This window comes from Pristis pectinata, chromosome 12 (assembly GCF_009764475.1).
Source record: "Pristis pectinata isolate sPriPec2 chromosome 12, sPriPec2.1.pri, whole genome shotgun sequence".
In the NCBI taxonomy this organism is placed as follows: Eukaryota; Metazoa; Chordata; class Chondrichthyes; order Rhinopristiformes; family Pristidae; genus Pristis; species Pristis pectinata.
Genome location: NC_067416.1, coordinates 52,837,729 through 52,853,996, shown reverse-complemented (window position 1 = coordinate 52,853,996; position 16,268 = coordinate 52,837,729). Strand labels below are relative to the sequence as shown.

Below are 16,268 nucleotides of genomic sequence, written 5' to 3'. Positions count from 1 at the left end.
GAGCTGTTATAATAATGACAAACACAAGCTTGAGGAACAACGTCATCTTCCATCTGGGAACATTGCAGCATCCAGACTGGCATCAAAATCTCTGGTTGTCTTTCCATCTATAATCAGAATGGGCCATTTCTGCCACTTCCCTTTGTCCTACCCGTTGCCTCCCTCACCTACTCTGCCACTGAAATTCAATGTGTTTTCTGTCTTTCTCTGTTAAAAGGGGCATCAAACCCAAAACATTCCCTCTTTCTGCAGATGGAGACACAAGAGACTGCAGATGCTGGAAATCTGAAGCAATACATAAGGGAGCTGGAGGAACTCAAAGTGGGTCAGGCAGCATCTATGGAGGGAAACGGGCAGTCAACGTTTTCGGTCTTGGTGGTGTTGGACTTGGCGACTGTATTGGTTTATTATTGTCACTTGTACTGAGGTACAGTAAAAAAAACTTGTCTTGCATACCGATCATACAGGTCAATTCATTACATCGTGCAGCTACATTGAGTTAGTACAGAGCGCATTGTTGTTGTTCAGGTAAAAACAATTACAGTACAGAGCAAAGTGTCACAGCTACAGAGAAAGTGCAGTGCAGGTAGGTAATAAGGTGCAAGGTCACAACAGGTTATGATCTCATCTCATTGTATAAGGGAACCATTCAATAGTCTTATCACCGTGGGATAGAAGCTGTCCTTGAGTCTGGTGGTACATGACCTCAGGATCAATGAACGGGAAGGGTGGACGATTAGATTCAGTTGTTGGAGATTGTCATTGTGTGGCAGTTTTGTGGTCCAACTGTTATTTGCCACTTAATATTCCAGAATAAAAGTGTTAGATACCATTCTCTATCCAGACAGAATAGAACATGTTCTCAGTGACAGAAGGAGCCGAGGACATTGAACATAGTTAAGTTGTAAAATAACCAACTTTTGTTTCTTCAACACAGTGTTAACTGACACAATTTAGTCACATGGGTAAATTACTTTCGCAATGCATGTTTTTTTATTCACTGGGAGCCTCGGCAACAGTTCTGCCCCACATTTCACAGTGTCAACATTGCCTTGTCTCCAACTGCCTTTGTTAGTCTATTAACCAGAAAGTTCAATAAAACATAGAGCGAGGCTGGGGTTGCCTCAGTGAAGCCAATCAGAGATGCTCCTGTTTGCCCCTCATCTATCCCTCCCCCACTACGGCCCATTTACCCCTCCCCAACCCGTCCATCCATCCACCTCCCTTCCCTACTCCCCCATCCCTCCACCCCTCCCACCCAAACCTCTCTGCAAGTTGCTTTTGCTCTCTCCCAGGTCTAACGGAAGGGTCTCGGACTTGAAAAATTCCCTGTTTCTCTTTCCACAGACGCTGCCCTCACCTGCTGAGGGCTTCCCGCACTCACTGGGTTTGCTTTGATTTCAAGCAGGAAAGTGCCCGGGTCCCCCGTGTGGAGCGGGAGGGGGAAGGGGAGGGAAAGGCCGGGACTGCTCAGTGTGGCCGCCCGCAGTGATCCTGCAGCCCGCACGGATTCTCACCCCAACCGTGGGCCGGACCCCGGACTCGACCAAACTTCCTGGTCCAAGGTGGCGCGTAAATGACGTCACCTCCATTGCGCGCCTGCGCTGTGGGCTCGCTCACTCCAGCCAGAGTTCTTTCTCGGCCGCGGTGGCTCTTGGGTAAATTCGGCTGCCATGCGAACCAACCTGAACAGCGCCTTTAAATAGCTTCGTTCTCCACCGCAAATCATTCTGCCGACAATAACTGTGTGATGAAGGAAACACTGTTGTCAGTCTGTGCACGGAAAGCTCCAGAGATCTATCCTCTGATTTACAAACGATGTCCCTGAGTTATCTCATCAGGAGACACAATGTCAGGCTCCACGTGTCCGCTGATGACATTCAGCTCTACCTCTCCAACGCCTCCGGTGTCCCAGATCCATCACAATGTTCAACCAACACCTAATCCTTGCCCATTTTCTCCTCAAAATTAAAATGTTATAAATGTAAATAAAAATATCTGCAGATGCTAGAAATCAGGAAAAAAATGTAGAAAATTTCAGGCAGCATCTGAGGAAAGAGAAACAGAGTAAATGTCAACACCAGAGACGGCAGATGCTGGAACCTGGAGCAGCAAACAATCTGCTGGAGGAACTCAGCAGGTAGAGCAGCATCTGCGGGGAAAGAAATTGTCGACGTTTTGGGTTAATACTTCAGGCCAAAGATCCTGTGCCTTCCCTGTATTGAAGTACTGTTGTTGTGGTTTACCGAGATTTGAGGATAACCAGGAGACACAGAAGATTCTCCAAGAAGTTAAACTTTTATTTGCAAACAAAAGCTGTGACAGTCAGACAGCCAGTTACTGATCACTGCTGTCTCTGCCCCCGAGCAAACCTCGCGGGCCTTTTTTTATACCTTTTTCATAGCTCAGTTACATTATCACAATCCATCATGTTTTCTCTTATCGTCAGAGTTTCATCATTCACCATTTGCCTCCTTTCACAATTATTTCCCGACTCACGACCATTTGTCTTTCGCCACAGTCATTTCCTGACTCAATCGCAGGGTGCCCCAATTATTTATGGGCATTGGGAGTACTGGTACTAGGCTACAGAACTATCAGTTATAAAACAATACTAGGCTTATTAGCTACAAGGCTAACAATTATAAAACATCACAATGTGCCCCTATTATTTATGAGTCCTGAGACTCGCTGGCACCTGGCTTATCAGTTATGAAAACCATCAGCTATAGAACTGCCGCAAAATCATTAGCCGCACTAGCCCTAACGACCATTAGCTACACAATAGATCAACAGTGTCTTCCTGGGAATGGGATAACCATCTGTTTAATGAGCTACAATAAATCAAAAGTGTCTCCCTAGGAATGGGCTAACTATTTGCTTAATGAGCTTTATGTTTCCCGCACTAAGAGTTTCCCGTGCTCGGGCTGGAGAAGAAGGAGACCCAGCGGCCATCTTAAACACAGAGCAGACTATGAATAACAAAAGTATACAGCCTCTATTTTCTATATATTCTATATTCCCCCTTTAAGAGCTAACGGTCTCACATAGAGAGGGAATTCAAAGGGCACGACACCCAAAGACTAAAGGCAATCATCCCAAAAACGGGTATAATGTACTTTTCGTGCACAAGCCCCATGAATTCACTCTCTATTTCCTGAGCCAGAGGGCCAAAAACCTGTCCCTCCGTAACAGAGACGGGAAAAAAGACCCTGAGGCCCTCACAGACTATTCCCAATATAAACATAATTGTCGTTCGCAGTGTTGTCATCATCATTTGGCACGTCTCCCCGAGTCAGATCATTGAAGTATGTTGTTACAACTTCCTTCTCTGGGGGGGTTCAACCCAGCCATTGCCAGAAGCATCGGAAACTGTTTCACTGTGGCGCGCACTAGAAAGGACTTAAAGAGTGGAAGGAAGCAGCACAAAATAAGTGCAGCATAAGCAATGCCATACCCACAACCATTGCAATTTTGGTTATACGATAAGTCTGCATGCGATAGCTCATCCGCGCGAAAGGCAGGGCATCAACCCAATTGAGCTTAGTGTTTGCACAGATCTTATTCAATTTAGTTTTCAAAGTCCCATTAATTCTTTCTACCATACCCTGTGACTGGGGATGATATACGCATCCAAATCTCGGTTTTATCCTCAGAGCTCTCAATACCAATTTAACCACTCCTTGGATAAAGGCTGACCCACTGTCGGAACTGATCTCTGAGGGTATTCCAAATCTTGGAATTACTTCGTTTGTCAAAAATTTTACTACAGTTCCTGCTCCTCAGTCTTTCGAGGGCACTGCCTCTGCCCATCTACTAAATCTATTAATCATCACCAGCATGTATCTCTTTCCTCTCACTGCCTTTATCATATCCACATAGTCGATCACTAAATGTTTAAATGGTCCTTCGGGTACGGGTATATGACCTATGGGAGTCGCAACAAGGGGGTGGGTGCTACCAACAAACCGTCATCTGTGCTCCATCAGCCTTCCTGGTTTCGCTTGGTTCCTCTTTGTCTGCACATTGTTTGCTCTGCTAGAATTGCCTTACCTTATATTTCAATTACGTCCTCCATTACGGGTTCTGGGTTCAGACTCACCTGAGATGCAATAACAGCCGAGCAACAGCCAGAGGCTTTCCTGGCTGCTTCATCCGCAGCCTGATTTCCCTTTGTCACCGTGTCATTTCCCTTCTTATGCGCCTGGCACTTTATAACAGCCAGCGCTCTAGGTTTCATCATCGCTGTTATTAAATCTAGAGTTTGCTGACAGTGCTGTATAGGGTCTCCATTGCTTTTCTTGAACCCTCTTTGTTTCCATCCTGCTCCAAACAAATGACATACTCCATGAACATACGCTGAATCCGTATAAATATCAACTTTCTCACCCTCCATCATCTCACACGCTGCTGTCAGAGCCTTAATCTCTGCTAATTGGGCTGAACAGGGTTGCGGACAAGCTTCCAGCCCAATTGTTTTAAACTGAGACTGATCCTGTTACACCACTGAAAACCCTGCGTGGTTCCCACTGTGGTCTCTGTAGCAAGAGCCATCCACAAACAGAATCTTTTTACCCTCATCATCCAACGGTTCTGACTGTAAATCCGCTCTTAATTTGGCAAATATCATCGTATCCCTCACACACTCATGGGGCTCTCCTTCATAACCCAGAGGAACATAATCAGCTATGTTACTTGTGGTACACCTTTGTATAGTTATGTCTGGAAATGTCAATAACATCCGAAACGCAGCTATCCTAGCTGGTGTCAGTACAAACATTCCCTTTTCCAATAATTCTGCTACCTTATGATGCGTGGACAGAATCACAGGATAACCCATGGTCACAGATGATGCTTTCTCATAAGCATAGTGCAATGCTGCCAGTCCCTGGTAACAAGGCGGATATCCCTGGGCCACCTCATCCAGTCTCGCACTATAATATGCTATTGGCTGTTTTGTTCTCCCTATGTCCATCTCCTGTGTCAGCACTGCTGCAACGTAACCTTCCTGTCTGTTCGACACATAGCAATGAAAGACCTTTTCATAATCAGGCAAAGCTAGTGCTGGGGCTGACTGCAATTCCTGCTTAAGAGTGTTAAAGGCTATTTCTGCCTCCTCATTCCACTGCAGAACACCCTTCAAGTCTGTATGTCCAGCTTCCCTCATTATTTTCCTCAATGGCGTCACAATTTCAGCATATCCTCCAATCCAGTCTGAACTGTATCCTGCCATTCCCAAAAATGTCATCATCTGTCCTGCTGTCTGAGGTTTAGGAGCCTTAGTCATCACCGCAATTTGATCCGGTGCTATCGACTTTGCCCCCTTAGATGTTAATCTACCCAAATATTCTACCTGCCGTTTACAAAACTGCAGCTTCTTTCTAGATACTTTATGACCTCCACATGTCAACCTTTCTAACAAAGCCAGAGTATCCCGCTCGCACTGTTCCTCGCTTTCGGAGCAAACCAACAAATCATCTACATACTGTATCAGTGTACTTTCCAATGTTATATCCTCCAGGTCTGCCTTCAATACCTGGTTAAAAATATGCGGTGAGTGCTTAAATCCCTGCGGCATCCTGGTGTAAGTATACTGGTTACCTCTGTAAGTGAAAGCAAGTAAATACCGGCATTGCTTCGCCAGAGGAATGCTGCAAAAAGCCGAACACAAATCAATCACCGAAAAACAAACTGCCTCCGGTGGAACATTAGTCAACAGCGTATGTGGGTTTGGGGCTACAGCTGGCCAATCCTCCACTACCTCATTCACTGCTCGCAGATCATGTGCCAGTCTCCACTTGGACTTGTCTGCTTTCGGGACAGGTAACAGTGGAGTATTACAGGGGCTACTCGTGCTCTCAAGCACTTCCTGTATTGTTAGCGCTGTTCCTTCCCCTGCTCCCGGTTTCAGGGGATATTGTGGCCTTTTAGGCGGAATTGCTCCTTGTTTTAGTTTTATTTCTACTGGGCTCGCTGATCTTACTCTCCCGACATCTGTACCGTGTTGTGACCATAAAATGGCTGGCAGTGCCTCCAGGCTTTTATCCTTCTGCTGGTCCTCTTCTTCTACCAGCAATGTCATATGTCGTTGAGGGGTTACTTCGATCTCCTTGCGACTTCCTACCATCTCTATATCCACTACTACTCTGACATAATTATCGTCCCCAGACTTCCGGACCCTTGGTGTCACTATCTGCCAGTCAATAGTTGTTCCTGCTTGCTTCACCATGGGCCCCAAATCTTTGGACTGGTATCCCTCATTTACTAACAGCGTTACATGTGGTGCAGCTCCTGGCACCCTGTACCATTTCTCCAGAAATGCATTTTGTTTTATCTGCGAGGCAGCTCCCTGTTTCCCTATTATTATTGCCTCCCCTTTTAAATGCTGCTGAGTATCTACTTCATTGTGCCATTGTCTCTCTATTTCCTTACACTGAGGCTCATCAAAAATCACTGTACAACGCAACTCAGTCTTAGGCGGCTTGGCCTTAGGTAATATTGCCAGAGCGCCCTCTTTCATTTTCCCCAAGTTTTCCAGACTTGATCTTCGATGTCCCCTATCCAATACACATTCGCTCTTTCAGCTTCCTGCACCACGAGCTGAGTGCTTACCTTTCCCACGCTTAACCCCTTCGGGGTGCATTCTAATTTCAATCCCAGCTTTAGCAGTGCATCTCTGCCTAACAAATTGATCGGGGTTCCTTCGAACACTAAAATCGGTAAAACTATTTCATTATTTCCCATCTTTAAACTCACTGGAGCTGTAAATCGTGTTAACTGTGCTTTTCCCAGGAACCCTACAGCTTTAACAAACTTTCCTGACATGGGAAGGTGGGAGGCGTATTGTGGCTGTACGCAAGTGTACGTGGCTCCAGTATCTATCATCATGGGTGTTATTTGCCCTTCCAGAATGATCTGAACAATGGGCTCTTCTTCCTCCTCCCGTGTTATCATTGGCTACTGTCCCTTCCCACCCGGGTTCTCTGGGCGCCTCAGCACCTTCCATAGGAGTTCACAGGTCCGGTCGGACCTGCTGAGGCTGGACCTTGATTAAACTGCTGCTCTCTACTCATTGATTCCTGCTGAAAGGTGGCAGGCCAAGGGTTGTAAGGACAGTCTCTCCTGATGTGCCCTGGCTGATTACATCCCCAACACAATCCTCCCGTCCCTCTTTCTACCTGTCTGTTCACTGGTCCTTTTTGCCAATTACCTCTCTGCCCCCTTCCTTGGAAGTTCCAGTCCTGTCCGGGCTGTTGTCTAAATTTATTTTGTCCCTGATATGGCATTTGCGGAAACGCTCCCCCAAAGAGGTTTATTACTGGCGTGGGGCTTTCTGGCCCTTGTCTGGCAGTATAACAGGTTCCTCCTGAAGCTGGCGCTTCGTTCATTTCGGTCGGCACAATCAGATCAGTCGTTGCTGGAAACATCTTTCTGACTTTTCCTTTTTCTTTCTTTCTAAGCTCCCCGAGCTGCATGTGTGTCAGCTTTCCTCGCACCTCCTCCTGCTGTTCTATCAGCTTTTGTCTGTCTTTTCGGTATTTCTTGACTGCGTGGACTACGTGGTCCCTAAATTCTGGGTGGGACATTGACGTCAGCCCTACCACCTCCTCGAGTCTGGACTTGACTCGAGGGGGCATTGCATCTACAATAGCGGTCCGAAACAACGTGGTCATCAACTGATTACCCTCCGCCTCTTGCTCTGTTTCCAGTCTCCATATTTTCAACTGGCTTTCTAGGTGCACTGCCGGGTTTTCAGTCTCTCCCGGTGGATCCCCTTTTAAAGCTTTGGGGTCCACTTTAGGTGGATAGCAGTCTCTGAGGGTCCTCCATACCCTCTGCCTCACTCGGTCAAAACCGCTTCCATCAACCTTTGGGTTGTCTGCCACATTCGTTAAGCCAGCTGAAATCATCAGTTCTCTGAGTTTCGAGGTCCTCACTACCTTCACCAGGAGTGCCTTCAAGTCACCTATTGCCAGTAAACATCCTGTGGTCTCATCCTCAAAGGCTTTAATCCATTTTCCTGCTCCTTCGTATATACTGGGTAACGCATTTATCAGCCCTTCCAGGTCCTGGGTTCCCCAAGGAATGTACTGTTTCTGTCCTGCTCCTTTCACTAACAGTGGATACACTCCCCTTGTACCCCCACTATTCCTTTCATTATTGGGCACTGTTTTGGATTCCCTTGGTCTGGATAGGGAGGGGGTTTTTCTACCTCTTTTAAGTCCGGATATAAAGTCGACTTTCCCTCTTCCTCTGTTAGGGTAAGCTGTCTCTCTGGTTTCTTGGCTCCTTCTAGTGACGCCTGATATGGTTTTCTCAACTTTTCTCTTTCCGTCCTGAAAAGTTTTAGTATCTCTGCCTCCTGCTCCCTCTTCTGGTTCCTTTTTTTCAGATTTGTCTTTTGGTTTGTAGTTTTTGATTAACCCCTCCATTTCCTCACACAGACTTGTCAAAAGTTCCCTCTTTTGGCCATTTTGTAACTAGATCTTTGGTTCAATTTTTCTGAATTTTTTGTGATATCACTTTCAGATACTGGAAATTTTTTACTTAATATTTCAACTGCAGCTCCTTTTCCTGTCATGTTGTTTTACAGGGTGTTTCTCAGAATCTCACAACTCACTTGTTAGCACTATTGTTCCCTATACTACTTCTACATCTAACTCTATAATTTTTACTGCCCAATTTGCTGGCTTTTGTATTATTTAATCTTATTCATTTTATCAAAAGATTCTTACCTCTTTTGTTCTGCCTGTGCAGACCCCTTCCTAGGGTGGTATCCGCAGAACCTTCCTTCAAACCTCGTCCGTTCAGACCCTCGTCTCCTGCGAGGCTGTATCCACGAGGACTTTTTCTGCCCTGCCAGTTCAGACCCTCATCTCCTGTGAGGCAGTATCCGCAGGGGCCCTGCCCGTTCAGACCCTCGTCTCCTACGAGGCGGTATCCACAGGGATTTCTCTTACCTTGTCCATGCAGACCCTTGCTCCCTGCAAGGCGGTATCCACAGGGACCCTGCCCATTCAGACCCTCGCTCCCTGCGAGGCGGTATCCACAGGGACTTACCAACACCATGTGGAATTTTTACTTTAATCAATTTCTATTGTCTTACCTCTACTCGCCCCACTGCGCCGTTTCCTTGATCAATCCTCTGGGTCTCCTTTAATTACAATTTATGCCAGATACTTTGGATCGGAGAGACCTTTCGACAACCGCTTAACACTTCTGCGTCCGGAGACCTCCCACACCCAACAGAGTTTAGGTCCGAATTAACAGCGAAAACGCTTATCTTTTTTCTGGGTCATCACCCTTTACTCTGCTGGTCTTGTGGGGGTCCCCTAGGGACTGGGAAGTGTCCTCGATTTGTCATTCTTTTCTTATGGGTTTCTTTCCAACCCTGCTCACTGCGCCAGATTTGTTGTGGTTTACTGAGATTTGAGGATAACCAGGAGACACAGAAGATTCTCCAAGAAGTTAAACTTTTATTTGCAAACAAAAGCTGTGACAGACAGACAGCCAGTTACTGATCACTGCTGTCTCTGACTGCCCCCGAGCAAAGCTCGCGGGCCTTTTTTTATACCTTTTTCATAGCTCAGTTACATTATCACAATCCATCATGTTCTCTCTTATCTTCACAGTTTCAACCTTTCACAGTTGTTTCCTGACTCACAACCATTTGTCTTTCGCCACAGTCATTTCCTGACTCAATCACAGGGTGCCCCAATTATTTATGGCCGTTGGGAGTACAGGTACTAGGCTACAGAACGATCAGTTATAAAACAATACTAGGCTTTAGCTACAAGGCTAACAGTTATAAAACATCACAATGTGCCCCTATTATTTGAGTCCTGAGACTGGCTGGCACCTGACTTATCAGTTATGAAAACTATCAGCTACAGAACTGCTACAAAATCATTAGTCGCACTAACCCTAACGACCATTAGCTACACAATAGATCAACAGTGTCTTCCTAGGAATGGGCTAACCATCTGTTTAATGAGCTACACTAAATCAAAAGTGTCTCCCTAGGAATGAGCTAACTATTTCTTTAATGAGCTATATGTTTCCCACACTAAGAGTTTCCCATGTTCGGGCTGGAAAAGAAGGAGACCCAGCGGCCATCTTAAACACAGAGCAGACTATGAATAAAAAATGTACAGCCTCTTTTTTCTATATATTCTATACTAACTAACTATACTATATGAAGGGGCCGCACCACTCAGCCCGGCCTGTTCAATGTCAGCCACCACCCCCAGCAGCCTCTCCATAGCAACTGTGTGGTGATTCATTGCTGCAAGAGCAGGCACTTGTGCCAGGTTCCAGGCATAGCAACGGGCATCCCAAAGGGATGTCTTTTTTCAGGTACACCTAGTCCTCATTATCCATGAGGAACAGAGGATTAGAGTCCACACAGATAACCAAAGTTATGGATCCCACTAAGGCCTTCTCAGGGCACAGATCAGTGGGTAACGAGGACTGAGTACAGTGTGGGACATAATCGTTAGCGTTTGTACTCCGGGAGCAAGAGTGCTGCAACTAATCACCATGCTGCAGGGTGTCGCTAAACTGGGAGCCAGTGCATATTCCCGCTGTGCACATCCACAGGTGGAGGATCGCTCAACTGCAGAAGTCCTGCAGGAAATTCCGGGGGAAGCTCTTCACCCACACAGTCCAACAACGTGGAATGTGTCACCACACGGAGAGACAGGAAATGCATTGAATGGGAAGCCGAAGGAGCAAAGAGCTCGTAGAGCTGCTGCCTCACATTCCAACATTCTGCGTTGACCAGGTTCAATCCCGACTTCGGGTGTTGACTGTGTGGAGTTTGCACCTTCTCCCTGTGACTGTGTGGGTTTCCTCCCACGTCCCAAGAGGTGTGGGCTGAAAGGTTATTAAAGGACTGTAAATTGTCCCTAATGTGTGGGTGATGAGTAGAATCTGCTGGTGGTGGGGGTGAAGCAGGGTGTGGTCAATGCAAATGTGGGCAGAATTTTACAAATGTATTAATGTCAGATCAGAGTAAATGACTGGTTGATAATCAGTGCAGACTCAGTGAGTCAAAGGGCCCATTTCTGTGCTGCATCTCTCTATAAGCAGGGTGGCGCTGGAGCGTGGCGACGAGTTGCAAGCTGCTCTCTGCAGATCCACTCATTCCCCTCACTATAATTGTTCTACACTTTGAAATTTAAACTGTATGTCTCCAACTATTACTAATAATGTTCTTTTAAATCTTCTTACAGGGCTGGCGATCTTCCGAATTCCAGGAACAACAATGAAGCGGACCCGAGTCCTGGACCCAGAGGAAAACGACCAGCGCGGCCTCGGATGCACTACGTCGGCGTGGAAGCCTCCGCAGGGCAAGGAGACGCCCCCACAGAGCCCCCGTCGCTGAGACCCGACTCCCGGACCCCACCGGAGCACCTGACACTGAGACCTGACTCCTCGACCCTACTGGAGAGCCCGACGCCAAGATCCGACCCAACGAGATCGACTTCCGAGGCCCGACCCGAGGCGAGGCCAAGTCCCGAGACCCGACCAGCCGGGACACAACACCAGGACCCCTCCGGACTGGAAGCCTGACCCTATGGAGCACTCAGGGCCGAGACCTGACACGGAGGCCCCCATAGATGACCCCGCTTACCTGCTGAGGCAGCTCACTCCTCTTCGGGACAATTAAACCTGTGTGGAAGCAACAACTTACCTCACAAGACAGCAGAACCCACTCCAGGTCTTCCAAGTCTGTTCACTGGCAGTCACTCATAATCAGAGATGCCACCCACCTGGGTCATTCTCTCTTCTCTCCTCTTCCATCAGTTAGAACATGCAGGAGCCTGAGGGCACGTACCACCAGGCTCAAGAACAGCTACTACCCCACTGTGATAAGACTATTGAAAGGTTCCCTTATACGATGAGATGGACCCTGACCTCACGATCAACCTTGTTGTGACATTGCACCTTATTGCACTGCACTTTCTCTGTAGCTGTGACACGTTACTCTGTACTGTTTTTACCTGTACTACCTCAATGCACTCTGTACTAACTCCATTTAACTGCACTGTGTAAATGAATTGACCTGTACGATTGGAATGCAAGACAAGTTTTTCACTGTACCTTGGTACAAGTGACAATAATAAACCAAGACCAATATTAGTTTGAGTATTCACACTGGGTGGGATGGGAGGAGGCTGGTGTGGAGCAGAAACACTGGAAGGCATCAGATGGGCTGAATGGCCTCTCTTTCTGTAGTTCATTGTGTGCATTGCAGAGACAGGAAGGGCCTGAGATAAAGTGTTTCAAACAGAACTGCTTTTTTTTAATCAGAGATCCAGAACATTGAACTCTAACTCAGTTAAAGAGATTACAAAAGAAAATCAACTGTGCCCAATGACCAGGGTTCAATCCTGGGCGAGATCAGCAGCGTCGACATAATCCGACCCCTGTGAACACCTGCAACACTTGTGAATTTCTGCGAAATTTCAGAAGTGATGGTTGTATATTGAGCAGACAGTATGTTTAATTTTTCTCCGCAGTGTGAATTCGCTGGTGTTTCAGCAGCTGAGATGATGAAGGAAATCCCTTCCCGCACTCTCCCCGCTGTGAACTCGCTGGTGCCTTACCAGACTGGATGACGTACGGTATCCCTTCCCACATTCAGGGCAGGAAAAGGGCCTCTCTCTAGTGTGAACTCGCTAGTGTGTCATCAAGTCATATGACTGACAGAATCCCTTCCCACATGTCGAGCAGATGAATGGCCTCTCCCGGGTGTGAAATCTCTGGTGCGTCAGCAAACTGGATGACTGACTGAATCCCTTCCCACACTCGGAGCAGGTATATGGCTTCTCCCCGGTGTGAAATCGCTGGAGCATCAGCAAATTGGACGACCGAGAGAATCCCTTCCCACACTCGGAGCAGGAGTATGGCCTCTCCCCTGTGTGAACTCTCTGGTGTGTTAGCAAATGGGACAACCGAGTAAATCCCTTTCCGCACTTGGAGCAGGAGTACGACCTCTCCCCAGTGTGAACTCACTCGTGTGTCATCAGGCTGTAAAAGTGAGTGAATCCTTTCCCACATGTTGAGCAGGAAAACGGCCTCTCGCCAGTGTGAACCCACTGGTGTATCAGCAGCTGAGACGACTGAGTGAATCCCTTCCCGCACATTGAGCAGATGAATGGCCTCTCCCCGGTGTAAACTCTCAGGTGTGTCAGCAAATGAGATGACCGAGTGAATTCCTTTCCACACTCGGAGCAGGTGTACGGCTTCTCCCCATTGTAAACCCCCTGGTGTATCAGCAGCTCAGACGACCGAGTGAATACTTTCCCGCACTCAGAGCAGTTGAACAGTGTCTCCCCGGTATGAACTCTCTGGTGCCTCAGCAAATGGGACGATTGAGTGAATCCCTTCCCGCACTCAGAGCAGGTGTACGGCCTCTCCCCAGTGTGAACTCGCTGGTGTCTCATCAGGCTGGATAACTGAGTGAATCCTTTCCCACACGTTGAGCAGGAGAATGGGTCTCTCCCCAGTGTGAACTCGCTGGTGTGCCTGCAAGTTGGATGAACAAAGCCCTTCCCACACTCCGAGCAGGAGAATACCCTTTCCCTGGCATGTACTCGCTGGTGCGTCATCAGGCTGGAGAACTGAGCGAATCCCTTACCACACGTTGAGCAGGACGCTCCCCAGTGTGAACACGCTGGTGTGTCAGCAGGTGGGTTGACTGAAGGAAGCCCTTCCCAAACTCAGTGCAGATACACGGCCTCTTCTCTGTGAATTTGTTGGTGCATCAGTAACTGGAATGACCGAGTGACTCCCTTCCCACACTCAGAGCAGGTGAACGGCCTCTCCCCAGTGTGAATTCGCTGATATTGTGTTTGAGATTCCCATAAACAAATCCTCTGCTTGTTGTTTCCTGTAAAAGAAATTTACAAAAGTCATCAGTAGGTACAGGACAGTATTTCAGCTGAGGTTTTAGTCTCTGTTGCGAGCTGTTATAATAATGATAAACACAAGCTTGAGGAACAACATCATCCTCCATCTGGGAAGATTGCAGCATCCAGACGCATCAAAATCTCTGGTTGTCTCTCCATCTATAATGAAAATGGGCCATTTCTGCCACTTCCCTTTGTTCTACCCGTTGCCTCCCTCACCTACTCTGCCACTGAAATTCAATGTGCTTTCTGTCTTTCACTGTTAAAAGGGGAATCAAACCCAAAACATTCCCTCTTTCTGCAGATGGAGACACAAGAGACTGCAGATGCTGGAAATCTGAAGCAATACATAAGGGAGCTGGAGGAACTCAAAGTGGGTCAGACAGCATCTATGGAGGGAAATGGACAGTCAACGTTTTGGGTCTTGGTGGTGTTGGACTTGGCGATTGTATTGGGATTGTTTTATTATTGTCACTTGCACCGAGGTACAGTAAGGAACAGGTCAATTCATTACACAGTGCAGTTCCATTGAATTAGAGCAGAATGCATTGAGATAGTATAGGTAAAAACAATAACAGTACAGAGTAAAGTGTCACAGCTACAGAGAAAGTGCAGTGCAGTTAGACAATAAGGTGCAAGGTCACAACAAGTTAGATTGTGAGGTCAGAGTCCATCTCATTGTATGAGGGATCCATTCAATTGTTTTATCACAGTGGGATAGAAACTGTCCTTGAGCCTGGTGGTACATGCCCACAGGATCATTGAACGTGAAGGGTAGATGATTAGATTCACTTGTTAGAGATTGTCATTGTGTGGCAGTTTTGTGGTCCAAATGTTATTTGCCACTTAATATTCCAGAATAGAAGTGTTAGATATCATTCTATATCCAGACAGAACAGAACATGTTCTCAGTGGCAGAAGGAGCCGAGGACATTGAACACAGTTGAATTGTAAAATGACCATAAGTGACGAGGATTTTTGTTTCTTCAACACAGTGTTAACTGACACAATTTAGCCACATGGGTAAATTACTCTCACAATACATGTTTCTTTTTATTCATTGGGAGTTGGACTTCGTCACTTTTTTGACCTCAGTCCTAACACTTGCTGTTACCTGCAATGATCTGGACATCAGCAGTGTCTGGAGACTGGTCCCCATCTCAGTTTGCTCATCTGTGTTTCCAAACTGCCTGCAGAGCAAAGGCAAAGCGCTTTTTCCAGCAGAATCAATGGCCGCATTGATACCTACAATCCCCAGGGCTCCAGAAACAGTCCCAGCAAAACAGTCATTCACCAGCCGGGGCCTGGAGTCCACCTTGGGCCGGGCCGGCAGAGAAAGCAGCAAAATCACGGCTTGGTACGGCAACTGCTCTGCCCAGGACCACAAGAAACTGCAGAGAGTTGTGGACACAGCCCAGCGCATCACAGACACCAGCCTCCCCTCCTTGGATTCTATCTATACCTCTCGCTGCCCTGGTGAAGCAGCCGGCAAAATCAAAGACCCCACCCACCCGGGACATTCTCTCTTCTCTCCTCTCCCATCAGGCAGAAGATACAGGAGCCTGAGGGTACGTACCACCAGGATCAAGGACAGCTACTACCCCAGTGTGATAAGAGTATTCAAATATTCCCTTATACAATGAGATGGACCCTGACCTCACGATCTACCTTCTTGTGACCTTGCACCTTATTGCACTGCACTTTCTCTGTAGCTGTGACACTTTACTCTGTACTGTTTTTACCTGTACTGCCTCAATGCACTCTGTACTAACTCAATGTAACTGCACTGCGTAATGAATTGACCTGTACCAACGGTTTGCAAGAGAAGTTTTTCACTGAACCTCGGGACAAGTGACAATAATAAACCAATACCAATACCAAAATACCAAGCTGAATGCCCCAACGCAGTGCCGAGAGACATTCACTGTTGGTAAGTATCCCACGCGGTGCCAGCGTTTTGGCGCTGCAAGATCTCCTTTGTTTGGTCTCTCTCTCTCTCTCTGTCTCCCCCTCTCTCTCCCAATGCTCTCCCGGCTACCGGATCGAACACCCGACCAGGCGGCGACGCTGTGGCCCTTCCCCCGGCAGAGACATCGCCTTTGCCCCCGCTCCAGCCTCCTCTCCCCGCACAACTGAAAACTCCATTCACCCAGCTCGACTGAAGGCTCCTCCGTTCGGAAGCCGGAACCAGCTCCTCCCGCCGCAGAACCGCACCTCCCGTCTGCATTAAAACAGGACAATCCCAGAGCAGGAGGGACAAGCGGCTGAGCACAGCGGGGCGGGCAGCAGCGGTCCCGGCAGAGGGGGAAATCGTGTCGGGCCCTGCGTCAGGTTTTGCTCAAGGCCCGGGAC

General features: G+C 47.5%; 1 protein-coding gene and 3 pseudogenes across 1 annotated transcript in view; 2 read left to right on the top strand and 2 right to left on the bottom strand.

Annotated features, from left to right (window-relative positions):
• Positions 1-1,559, bottom strand: part of LOC127576630 (zinc finger protein 271-like) — a 157,930-nt pseudogene extending 156,371 nt beyond the window's left edge.
• LOC127576415 (zinc finger protein 850-like) overlaps positions 1-16,268 on the bottom strand; it is a 244,464-nt pseudogene that overhangs the window by 21,475 nt on the left and 206,721 nt on the right.
• LOC127576853 (zinc finger protein 271-like) overlaps positions 1-16,268 on the top strand; it is a 312,902-nt pseudogene that overhangs the window by 146,905 nt on the left and 149,729 nt on the right.
• LOC127576569 (zinc finger protein 229-like) overlaps positions 1-16,268 on the top strand; it is a 184,706-nt gene that overhangs the window by 146,751 nt on the left and 21,687 nt on the right. The gene's annotated exons all lie outside the window — the stretch shown is intronic.